The sequence below is a fragment of the Palaemon carinicauda genome, chromosome 23, assembly GCF_036898095.1.
Source record: "Palaemon carinicauda isolate YSFRI2023 chromosome 23, ASM3689809v2, whole genome shotgun sequence".
NCBI lineage: Eukaryota > Metazoa > Arthropoda > Malacostraca > Decapoda > Palaemonidae > Palaemon > Palaemon carinicauda.
The window spans coordinates 59,502,307-59,514,806 of NC_090747.1; positions in this window are offsets into that span (position 1 = coordinate 59,502,307).

A 12,500-nucleotide genomic window follows, 5' to 3' on the forward strand; every position below is an offset into this window, starting at 1 on the left:
CCCTTCCCCCTCTTTCTTCATACTGTACTGTACGTCGTTCTACATCTGGACCTAGTATAGGTTAGGATGTGGAATTGACTCAGCCCCTTGCCGGCCGGCAGAGCTGGCCGGCAGGGGTCTTACTGTACTGTACGTCGTTCTACTTCTGGACCTAGTATAGGTTAGGATGTGGAATTGACTCAGCCCTTTGCCGGCCGGCAGAGCTGCTGGCCGGCAAGGGTCTTATGTTTTCGAGTGCTACCCAGACCTCTCTTGGTCCCTCATCCATGCCTGCTGGCAGAGCCGGACGGCATTGGTCAAGGAAGCCTGAATTAGTTTCTCCCCTTCCTTATATGCACTCTTTCGGTTGCCGGGCTTGGAGGTTGTGTACACTCTTATCCCTGTACCTGTCCCGGCTGCCGGCCTATGAGGCCGCCAGCCGGGCAGGTGTAGTCCTCTGGTTCTTTTGCTGCCGGCTGGCATCGGTCTTGTACCTTTGCCGGCCGGCTTATGTCAGCCCTTGTCTGCCGGTCACCAAGAGTGTGGCCGGCAGCTGGGTACTACCTTGTGTAGTTGCTGGCCGGCAGCCATTGCCGGCCAACACTGGCTGTTACCGGCCGGCAGTTGCTATAGTAAGGGTTTTGGTACAGCACTGTGTCTTCTAACACTATTGTGTTTTCTTGCACACCCCTTTGCTGTTGCCCTCAGATAGGAAGCTGAGTTCTTCCCTGTCTATTATCCAGGATTTTAAAATCATTGCTTTCGTGTGAGCTCCACCTGTTTCCTCTGGAAACCTTGCATTGGTTACTCTAGAAGAGATAAACCATTTTTGATTTTATTATCTGGAAGGCTGCAACAATGGGTTGTGAGGGAGACACAAGTGTGTGTCTTTCCTTTCTGAATTGTTATGCTATACTATGCATATCCAGTGATACATAGTTCACTTGATACTCATGGAAATTTCTTCTCTTTACAGAAGGACACTCCGAAGTGGGGAAGTGCTTTCTGCAATGTCAGCAGCAAGAACCTCTGCGGACATGAGTTTTGTAGGAGACACGCAGCATACGCTGTCTCCAAGGATGATCTCCGGTATTGGGACCCTCAGGTATGTACTGTGTGCACTAACCTGATTAATGAGACATTTAAATAGCTAGGAAGAAGCTTCGTACCTGGGTAAGGGGCTTCCAAAAGAACACTTCTGGCCATTATCTTCCAAGTGAGAAGATGAGGGCGTATCCTTTCCCTAAGGCATCAGCTGATGCAGTGATTCCCCAGCCTCAAGAGGAGATCCCCTAAGTTCAGATCCAGGTGGATGCTGAAGTCGCGGTTGCGATGCAAGACATCCAGCTAGATGACAGGATGTCTGATGTGGATGGGTGTCAGGAGGAAGACCTCCTGGCAGAAGCCCAGGATGAAGTTCAAGCCCCTCTACATCGGCCGGTCTCCCAGTAGAGCTGGGACAGGCCCTCTCTTCTATTGTTGGAATGATCCAACAAATGCAGAAGGAGAATCAGGAGAAGGCGGCTGCAATGGAACTGCGAATGCAGTGCCTTGCAGAATCACATGGGCCCCAGAAAAAGCTCAATGTGAAAGACCTTCCCTTGTGCTCAGATGCTAACCCATGGAGGTATGCTGAGCACATGCCGATGACGACTGGAAAGATCGTCATCTCGGATAAGCTGGGCTCAGTTCCCCTGGAGGGTGGAATTCTGGCCCAGCAAGGCATCATATCCGGACTGTTATGTCCGGCTGAGGAAGGAACCAGCTTCAAAGGAGGAGACAGAGCCGAAGGAGGTCATAGTGATGGACCATGCTAAGGCTCAAGCTCTACTTTCATCCTCGATGAAAGAGAGGGGCTTCTCTAACTCAAAGGTAGCTGCATTGAATAGGAAGCTCCCTTCCTTTGTGTCCTCGCCTACTAGAGCCTTCCCCTTTTTACAGAAAGGGTTTCTGGCTGTACTAAAAGCAATCGAGGCCGGCAAGTCTTGCCCCTCCCTAGAGGAGTGTAAACCCTTGTCGCTGGCCCTGCCTATGGACCACAAAGACTGGAAGGACGTCCATCTTACGTTCTCAGTGGGAAAGTTGGAGGCTGATATTGCCGGACGTCAGTTCGGCAAGGACCTCCCTAAGCTGTCTGACTTTCTTTTGCGAAGTGAGTTCGATACAAAAGAAAGACTGACTGCCTCAATGTCTCTTCAGACTACTCTCGAGACGATGGCAAGTGACCCCAAGGTCCATGAAATGGTCATGGTAGTGGCCAAGCCTCATCTGGCCACAGTGACGAAGGACCTTTATGGCTTCGTCAAGGCAAGGAGAGCTTGTAGGGAGTTCGTGTTTACCTCGGCTACGGTGAGGCACGAGCTAAAGAAACTAATCTCCTCCAACATTTGGGGAAAAGACCTTCTTCCCTACCGACTTGGTCAAAGAAGTTGTTGATAAAGCCGCCTTGGAGAATAGAAACCTTCTCCAGAAGTGGGGCCTGGCTATCAAAAGAAAGTCTTCCCCGGATGAGGGTCCTCAACCAAAGAGGAAGACTATGAGGACTAGGCTACCGTCTCGGCCAGGCAAGCCTCTTAGACAGCAACAACAACTGCAATTGCCATTGCCCCCATTGCCCCAGATCGTGGCACAAACCCCGACCACCTTTCAGTGGGTACCCCAGGCCGCCGTGTCGACACAGTCCACGGCATTCACCCCAGTGTTCGAAGGGCAGTCTACTTCCTTTCGAGCAAAGCCTAGAGGAGCAGCCAGAGGCTCGTCTAGACGCCCCTCAAGGGGAAGGGGATTCAGGGGTGGTCGTGGTAAGGAAGGCAAGACCTCAGGACGGCAGTCCAAGTGAGGTGATACCGGTAGGAGGGAGACTTCTGAAATTTCGGGATCGGTGGACCTTCGATCCCTGGGCCCACAGCCTACTCAAGAATGGACTGGGCGGGAGCTGGTACAGCACTCCACCCCCGTGCTTTCGGTTTTTCCAACACTCCACCCCCGTTATGGAGGAGTACGTTCAAGAACTGTTGGAGAAAAAGGGTGAAGCCCATCAATTTCTAAGGGAGGCTGTTTTGTGTTCCCAAGAAAGACTCGGAAAAGCTCAGAGTCATTCTGGACTTGTCGCCACTTAACAAGTTCATAGTGAATTGCAAATTCAAAATGCTAACACTGCAACACATAAGGACCTTACTGCCCAAGAGGGCATATTCCGTCTCTATAGACTTGTCAGACGCCTACTGGCACATTCCAATTAGCCATCGACTCTCCCCCTACCTAGGGTTCAGGCTACAACGAAGACTATACGCCTTCGGAGCCATGCCATTCGGGCTAAACATAGCCCCAAGGATTTTTACGAAGCTTGCGAGCGTAGCTCTCAAACAATTTCGCCTAAAGGGAATTCAGGTAGTAGCCTACCTGGACGACTGGTTGGTGTGGGCAGCATCCGAGACAGAATGCTTGCAAGCTTCCAGTCAAGTGATCCAGTTCCTAGAGTACCTAGGCTTCAAGATCAACAGAAAAAGTCTCGACTTTCTCCATCTCAAAAGTTCCAGTGGCTGGGAATCCACTGAGACCTTTTGTCACACCGTTTCTCCTCCCCGGCGAAGAAAAGGAAGGAGATAGCGGGTTCTGTCAAGAGACTTCAAGATTCCGAAAGGATATCAAGACACGAGCAGGAGAGAGTACTGCGCTCTCTCCAGTTTGCTTCGGTGACAGACCCAGTGCTAAGAGCACAGCTAAAGGATGCAACCGGAGTTTGGAGAAGTTATGCATCAAACGCGTGAAGAGATCTGAGAAGACCAGCCGCTTCGGCTAAGTACTCTTCTCAGGCCTTGGTCCCAAGCCAGACATCTAAAGAAGTCAGGTTCTTCTTTAGCCACCTCCCCCGTCGGTGACGATTCACTCAGACGCCTCGAAGGAGGGATGGGGAGGTCACTCTCATCGGAAAAAAGTCCAGGGGACTTGGTCCAGGCTATTCAAGACCTTTCACATAAAACTTTCTAGAAGCTAGGGCAGTGCTCCTTACCATAAAGAAAGTCTCCCCGCGTCATTCGATCCACATAAGGTGGTGATAGACAGCGAGGTAGTTGTGAGATACTTGAATCGACAAGGATCGAGGTCACCACCTCTCAACCAGGTGATGTTGGCCGTCTTCCGATTGGCGGAAAAGAAGAAGTAGTACCTGTCGGCAGTTCACCTTCAAGGAGTCCGCAATGTGACAGCGGACGCTCTATCCAGGTTCACACCGATAGAGTCGGAATGGTCCTTAGACGCAGGATCATTCTCCTTCATTCTGAATCAGTCCCAGAACTGCAGATAGACCTCTTTGCGACGAAAGACAACAAGAAGTTGCCCCTGTACGTGCCCCGTACGAGGACCCCTTAGCGGAAGCAGTGGACGCGATGTCCTTCGACTGGAACAGATGGTCCAAGATTTATCTGTTCCCTCCTCACAACCTTCTGTTGAGGGTCCTCAACAAACTGAGATCCTTCAAAGGGTAGCGGCAATAGTGGTCCACAAGTGGCCGAACAGCGTGTGGTTCCTCCTGGCATTGGAACTGTAGCTGAAGTTTGTACCACTACAAGATCCAGTTCTGACCCAGCGAGTCCAGAAGTCAACTGTCTGCGCTTCATTACAGAAAACCCGGACCCTGCAGCTCATGATTTTCTCTCCTTAGCGGTGAGAAAGCGTTTCGGGATTTCGAAAGCCAGTATAGACTTCCTTGAGGAATATAAGTGCAAATCTACTAGAAGGCAATATGAGTCATCTTGGAGAAAATGGGTGGCCTTTTGTCAAGGCGAAGATTCCGCAGGAGATCTTGACAGACTTCTGCTTATCTTTTTTCCCCACCTCCATGGTCAAGGGTTGGCAGCGAACACGATTTCAGCGTGTAAGTCTGCTTTGACAAGACCCATTCTATATGCCTTCCAAGTCGACCTAGGTAACGAGATCTTTAATAAAGTCCCGAAAGCCTGTGCTAGGCTCAGACCTTCAGCACCTCCAAAGTCCATTTCATGGTCTTTAGACAATTTCTTCATTTCGCTTCTCTGTTGAGCAATGAAGAGTGTGCGTTAAAGAATTTGACACAAAAAGTTATTTTCCTATTTGCACTCGCGTCCGGGGCCAGGGTTAGTGAGATTGTAGCCTCTCGAGAGAGGCAGGTCGTGTTCAGTTCCTGGATGGGGAAGAACTGAACCTGTTTCCGGATCCTACGTTTCTCGCCAAGAATGAGTTACCCACCAACAGGTGGGGTCCCTGGAGAATCTGCCCTCTGAAAGAAGATGCATCTCTATGTCCAGTAGAATGCCTAAAGGTCTATCTTCATAGAACTTCAGACTTCAAGGGTGGTCAACTATTCAGGGGAGAAACATCAGGCTTAAATTTATCTCTGAATCAACTCAGAGCGAAAATCACATATTTTATTCGCAGAGCGGATCCTGACAATACACCCGCAGGTCACGATCCGAGGAAAGTTGCCTCATCCTTAAATTTCTTTAATTGTATGGATTTTGAGCACCTCCGTTCATACACTGGCTGGAAGTCTTCCAGAGTGTTCTTTCGCCACTATGCGAAGCAAGTAGAGGAACTAAAAGAGATCTGTGGTAGCAGTGGGTCGCGGTGTTAACCCTACTGTTTAACTCTGCGAGGAACAGTGGTCTTAATTGGGACAATTAATTCCAGGGTGAGTGTGTAGTTACATACTGTACTACAAACTAAGTGAGGGCACTGTGTTGCCCATCCAGACTGTTCCATTTCCGAAGGTGAACCTAGCATAAGTGCAGACATGTGTGCCGAGCGTTTCTAACGCTAATGTCATTGATTTGTAATACAGGCTTTTATGACTTTGATACCTCGGTATCTTAAAAGTGGCATCTAATGTTTTTTTCTTTCAGACAAACAAGCTCTGTTTACTATCATAGTTATGCTTAAAGTTTTGGGTTATCCTCTTCTTATATATATATATATATATATATATATATATATATATATATATATATATATATATATATATATATATATATATATATATATATATATATATATATATATATATATATATAATTGTGGTTAACCTGTCTATTTATTGCCTGTCAATAATCTGGTTCTTGAGAACCTTGCGTCTCCTTCACCTGTGTCAATTTATTGGTATAATTGAGCATTTATTCTATGTACCTTATCTGGGATAATTCTAATAGAATTGTTCCTTTATGCAAGCTATGTTGCATTGGTTTTCCTCCTATGCGGATATAAAACCTTTGTTCAATACAAGTATTGTGCGGAAAACTGGTCGATATTTCATATTGACGCAGTGGTCCTTTACAAACTATGCTTTACTTAATATAGGGTGAGACCACTATATTAGCTTGCCTGGTATTCATACATAGATATATGTACTCTTCTAGACTTTTCAGAGTCTAGTAGGACTCTTCCCTGTAGGGGGCAGGAAGCTCTAACATAGTTTATAGTTAGTTGAAAAGATGTATTACGGTAACATCTTAGGTCTCTAGGTCTAGTCGACCGGGAAAAAATTACCTCCGGGGAGTACGGCACGTTCTGAGAATCCACAGATACAGTAATGCTCTGGTACACTTCCATCAGGACGACATGGCTTGAGCCCAAAAAACGGATTTTGAGCGAAGCGAAAAATCTATTTTTGGGTGAGATGGCCATGTCGTCCTGATGGACCCGCCCTTGCCTTTCTAAGAAAGGGCTGTAGGACCCCTCCCTACATACAGTATCTGTAGCACCTCGTGTACGCTACAAGGAATACAGATGGCGCCAGGATTGGCGCCAGGCACGCATACGAATCGGGGGATAGGGAAGCCTTGGGAGCGGCTCCCCTTTTTCTTTCCCGAATTCGTATCTCGCCAATCACCTCCTACGAGACGAAATCTCTGTCCAGGATGTAGATTGCCATGTGACGTGTCTAGAATACGTCCTCTGATATGTCGCGATATCCCTTTCACGAGGGATACTCGCTCCAGGAGTTAGAATTCTGGTACCTTAAGGTAAATTCTCTGGGAATATCGCCGTAGTTGTAATATACCCTAGGAAGCTACCCTATAGGAACTTCCATCAGGACGACATGGCCATCTCACCCAAAAATAGATTTTTCGCTTCGCTCAAAATCCGTTATATATATATATATATATATATATATATATATATATATATATATATATATATATATATATATATATATATATATATATATATATATATATATAAATATATATATATATATATATATATATATATATATATATATATATATATATATATATATATATATATATATATATATATATATATATATATATATATATATATATATATATATATATATATATATATATATATATATATATATGATCAATAGGATATCTAAGAGTCCGGAAAACATCTCACATATTTACTGGTGACGACGTTTCAGGACTCTTCCTATTATAAATGCTATAAATGACATAAAATATTATACGTAATACTCAGTAAAATTATGAATTAAAAAGTTTTTCAAAATCAAAGTAATATATACAGATACAAGTATAGTCGATAAATAAAAAAGAATTACGTAAAAGAAAAGCATAATAAAATTGAAATACACACGCTAAAAAGAAAATTAAGAAATAAATAATAAAATTGTCTTAGGAGACCAACCTGTCTAGACCGAACCAGAGAACTGAGTGACTGTCTGAAGGACAGCACTCAGAAAGAAAATTCCACATTCACGGGCATAAGCGATATGAGGGGGGGGGGGGCCGCAGAGAACAATTGGCTATTTAGCAGAGGAGCTTGTTCTTTAATGAAACGGATTAGGGAAAAGGAAATATTCAGGAAAAGAACCATATCCCGTTTTTAGGGTTCCATGAAATTGAAGGCCAAGAGTTAATAATTCTACAAATTATACTTGCATCTAAAGGCCTACTGAGCAGCATAATTAAGGAAAGCTTTTTGCTCGATTAAATATTGAGGTGAGGCCATAATAAGATTAAGTTCTAAGATGGAATAATCTACGTATTCATTATTCCTTTTGCACTAAGAAGTTAGTAGGGTATTTGAAAAAGCAAACTTGAAAGAATTATTTCATACGGTATATTTTGTAGTTACTAAACCTAATACATGTAATTATTTATTTAAAGGGAAAAGTATTTAGTTCATGTAAAAAAAAAATTATTTTGATAACGTTTTTGAATCACATGAACAATAAATTATATGTTTGCTAAGTTTAAGATAATTTATCCAAATGTTTATGTCATATATGTATATATATATATATATATATATATATATATATATATATATATAGATTTGTATATATATATATATATATATTTATATATATATATATATATATATATATATATATATATATATATATATATATATATATATATATATATATATATATATATATATATATATATACGTGAGTGTGTGTGTGTGCGTGTGTGTGTGTGTGTGTGTGTGTGTATGTATACGTTTTGCATTTCTTATTTATACTCTCCAGACTAACATACATTTTTTATTTTCAATAATCTCAATTACCTTCCCCAATTCTGTTTATGCTTTTATAACAATTATATTGATTTTATTTCAGAATAGATAACTTTAAGGAAAAATAGTTTTTGAAGCTCAAAACCAATGAAAAGAGCGCAGGAGATAGACGTCAATTGAAGATGAGACAAGAACAGGCTCACGGTAGAGTGCATAATTATGCCACCGCCACTTTTATGAACAACAAAACTAATGAAATTGTGGGTATTTGATCCCGAAACACCCACACACACATACGTATATATATATATATATATATATATATATATATATATATATATATATATATATATATATATATATATATATATATATATATATATATATATATATATAGACTTCTTGATTTTGCACATTTTGACACCAGTTTCATGCAAATAATAAAAAAAAGGGCCACGCTATAGCAAAAAGGCATGTTTTACGATTTTAGGTAAATTTCTCGAATGCAATTTCTCGAAAGTCTAATTCTCGAACTCAATTGTTCGAAAAAAATAATTTCTCGAACTATCATTTTGTCGAAGCCCATATTTCTCGAAAACTGATATCTATTTTGTCGAGAAAATTGAATGTACAAATTTTCATGTATATCAAGGAAAAATATATCCTTTTGAGTTGACAAATACAAATGTTAAAAATTTATTGTAAATGAAGGAATGAAAAAAAATATAAAGATTCTAATTTTATTGTATGTATGAAAATTTAATTTAGAATGAAATAGAGTATTAAAATTTAATCAAACAAAATGAAATGTTGTATGCTACACTTCGTAGATATTCTTCGACAGGCCTGTCTTCGTCTCTTTTTTATTTTCTGATTTTCACTTGTTTTAGTCTCACTCATTTTCTTTCTACTTTGTTTTTCCATACTGTATTATTTCATCTAAAGAAATAAAGTTAATATCTTTTATGACGCTAAAGTGTGATTACAAATAGGTACGCAGCGTATCGTGCATTATACGTACACCAGTACATACAGAACATCACGGAATGCTAATAGCCTCTTTATAAATTGGTCTTTGGCACTTATGGGATAGTTTCGATTGTGTTCGAGAAATTTACTTGTTTGTTTTCGAGTATTTGACATTCGAGAAAATGATAGTTCGAGAAATTATATTTCGGTCAATTGAATTCGAGAAATTTACCTTCGCACAATCGATTTCGTGAAATTTGCCTGACACCGTGTTTTACCTCTTTGTGACTTCGGGCTTGATTTTTGACCCAATAACTTCCAAAATACAATTAAATTTCCCTTGGATCATGGCCAATCATCCCACCAGATTTAATGAGATTTTTTCAAATAGTTTTTTTGAGTCTTGCGAATCACAAACACACAGACATACATGCAAACAAATAAATACACAAACAAGTGTAATGACATCACTATACCATGTAGTATATCCCAAAAAAGTTGACTGAATTATGCACTAGTTTCATTCAAATCGAATAAATATCTTCTCAAGTATTAGCGATCAGGTTTAACCATATTTTCAAATACACAAACCCTCTTATCTTTTCTTTGCTTACAGTTCCTCTCTCACAAACAAGGGTCCAAATTCAGTGAAGTGAATCCGATCATTACTGATAAATAATTCGAAGAACAATGAGATCATTAGGAAGAGGCCAGGTTTTATCATCTTAATCGATAAGAAACTAAAAGACGAAAACTGATAGCAGAATAATTTCTTATCTGCATGAATTTCCCTTTTCATTTAAAACACGTATATACAGAATTGATGAGATTTTGAAATATTTTACCTATCTTATTTCACCATAATGATTTTGGCGATTGTGTTTTTGTGTGATCTTCGGCAGCTGAACCTCATCTTATATTGTTTGACATAAAACTTATTTCGATTATAGTTAAAAAAAAAAAAAAAAAGCCTATACAATTCTTAGACCCAGCTATTTGCAAAGGCAATTCGTTATGTACCTTTTTTCCAAAAATTTTTTGATTTTAATTTTATTTACCAAGTAGAATATCAAAACCAGTAAAATATCAAATATCATATAATAATGAAAGTTCGTGTTATATGCATGCATGTACATGGAATAGATAGAAGAAGTCTCAACACTTTGGACAACGATGATATGATAAAATAATATCCATATGGATGAAGGCAAAGAGCTAATCTTGAATGGTTTCCCTAAACATAGATACAAGCCCAAGGCCTCACACAGTGATAACAACCAGTAAGGAAAGGGAATAAGGGGAAAAATACCTATGTATATATATATATATATATATATATATATATATATATATATATATATATATATATATATATATATATATATATACGTATATATATGAATATATATATATATATATATATATATATATATATATATATATATGTATATTATATATATATATATATATATATATATATATATATATATATATATATATATATATATGTGTGTGTGTGTGTGTGTTTATGTGTGTGTGTTTATGTGTGTGTGTTTATGTGTGTGTGAATTTGTGTGTATGTTTATATATGGGTGTGTGTCCGTGTGTGTGATTGTTTGTATATGTATATATATATAACGAATAAACACACACCATGATATATATTTGTTTATTTATATATATATATATATATATATATATATATATATATATATATATATATATGTATATATATATACATATATATATATATATATATATATATATATATATATATATATATATATATGTATACATATATATATATATATATATATATATATATATATATATATATATATATATATATATATATATATTTACATTGCGACACTGACATTAAAACTGATAGTACCAGACAGAAAAGTAGAAACAATGCCTATGTTTGATACAGCTAAGCTTCTAGATGATAAGCACAGAGAAACTTTTACAATTGAATGTTGGAATCGCTTTGCATTCCTAGAGACTTTGAGAGATGAAGAGCAGATAATTAATGAAGATTTTTTTTATATTAAGAACATAGATCAGTTATTTGCTATTTCTAGGACATGAATTTAAAAAGAGAAAACAATGGATTTCAAATGATACTTGGGATAACATAAAAAGGAGACAAAGGTAGAAAAAGAGTGTTGAAAGATTTCGATGAGGTAATGAAAATTACAAGGTAGAGTACGCTAAGTATTCCAGTATTGATATTGAGGTCAAACAAAAATCGAGGAATGAATGGAGAGAATATATAGAAAGAAAAGCACATGAGGATGACAAAGCTATGAACTGAGGGAGTGTCAGTGATGTAGGAATTGCTCATAGAAATATTAGTGAAAGAAGAAGAAGCACCTACCCATCCAAAAGGAAAAGGATCTGTTATAACAGAAGATGAAGAAAGGCAACGTTAGATGGAACAATATAGTAAAGTAATGAATAGGAGATATAATGGGAATAATTTGATTAATATGCAAGAAGCTGAGGGAGGCCTTGATGTCCCCATAAATGAATTCAGTGTGTTTGGTCTCGAAGCTATTATTATGAAACAAAATAGATGGAAAGTCCCTGGTTACGTTGGAAACAATATCCAGATGATTTTGTAGATTTGGGAGTTATTTGGGAACTCAGGATTAGAAATAAAACTATAAAAAAATATTACTTGGTGCTATATGAGGATGAAACCATAGTGAGGGTAGATGGAGATCGATTGGGCGTGCTCTTTGCAATTATCAAGAAGGATTAGCTCACTGAAACTTTCAACAGGTTTTAATTCTATTCAGTTCTTATTTCCTTGTGGCAATGAAGAGCTGGTGATCACTAACAATATATACACCTCTATAGCTTCTTATATCTCTCAAAGTCCTTCTTCTCTCTATATTAACAGTTATGTGATCTATTTGATTTTTATAATTGCCATATGGTAACGTCTATTTATATTTGTGAATATCCATGTGTTAGAAAAGAGTTCCTTCTATAAAAAGGTTGTTTATTGAACAAAAACTTATAAAAAGAGACCAATTTTCATTTGCAACTTCGTGAAGACCTAC